Here is a 1,435-nt window from a genome sequence, read left to right as displayed (position 1 = left end):
TCTTTTAAAGTGTCAACAAAAATGCACTGACGTACCTTTCCTGGGCTTAGAAATTCATTATTAGATGGTTGGACTGTGAGATAGGAAATGGTATGTGTAGAAATTGCCTTTCTGTTGTGCATCTTGATTTTTATTTTCTTGCATGCATGAATCAAATCTCATGGTATATTCATTTATACAATTTTGTCTTGCAATGCAGTCTGAAATATTTATATCTATCATAAGTTTAATTTCATTAGCTAGTAGAATGTGGTAAACGCATTGTTGTTGAATTAGTTTAGTTTGATCAGTCATAAATGAATGGATTTGCAGTACACTAAAGTAACTATCGCCTAACATAATTTTTTTTCACAATTTGAGATGTTTTATGGAAGACATACTAATCTTATTCAAGAAAAATGAGATATAAGCATAGCATTCATGTTTCAGTATCTGCTTGTTAATTGTCTTTGGACAAAGGTTGCTGTTTGTTGGATGTGAAGACCAAGTATATTCTAGCTCAAGAAAAATAATGCTTTGCTATGTCAGGCTGAAATCTATTTGAATGGGTTCACTGAGAACCCCCTGGTACTGGTACCAGTTCAGATACACACAGTGTATCATCTGAGCACCCTGGGTTCCCTGTAGGTGAAGGAACCACAGGGAACCAAGGGCGCCTGGGCAGTAATCTATGCGAACCCGGGTGAACCCAAGGGGACCTGTGGCAACTGGCTCCAAAAAGTTCTAAAAAATATATTTTGAAAAAAAAAAACTAACTTAAAAAGCATTTTTTGAACATTTTTATAAACAAAAAGGTGCATTCATGTGTAGAAATTCATTATTAGATGGCTGGACTGTGTGATAGGAAATGGTATGTGTAGAAATTGCCTTTCTGTTATGCTTAGTCACCAGGGTTGGCCGAATTTCTTCCTTGATGTTCGAAATTCGCCGAACTTTAAAATAGAGTATAAAATTTGTTCAAATTCGTACATTGAAAAAGGTTAATATTTTTTAATCGCGATTTTAGGGTTTTTTTCAGTTTTTTTTATAAATGAGCGCTAGAAACCCAGAGTCTTCAGTCCGCCGTGAGTCGTCGCTGGAGAAGTGTGGAAGCCGAAGGAAGTCGTGGTAGTCTGCGGTAGTGTTCGAAGAAGCCTGTGTTCGACGCAGTGAGTTTGCTTTGACCACATCCATTCCAAAAAGAGGAACAAATTGTTGACTGAAAGTTGGGAGATCTTGTCTATGTTCGCAGCAATTTGAAATTGCTGATGAACAAATCAGCAAAGAGCACTTCTTTAGAACAAACTCTTGAAGGCATAGCAATGCCAGATGCAGATGAGCCTGACTTTGCAGATGATGAACTGAGTATGATGAACTGAGTAGTGATACAGATGATGATGATTTGGCATCCCAGCCAAGTGCTCTTGATGACTTAGAGTTATTTTAAAGTTCTAAA

Source organism: Cryptomeria japonica, chromosome 7 (assembly GCF_030272615.1).
Source record: "Cryptomeria japonica chromosome 7, Sugi_1.0, whole genome shotgun sequence".
Classification (NCBI taxonomy): Eukaryota; Viridiplantae; Streptophyta; class Pinopsida; order Cupressales; family Cupressaceae; genus Cryptomeria; species Cryptomeria japonica.
This window is presented reverse-complemented; position numbering follows the sequence as displayed.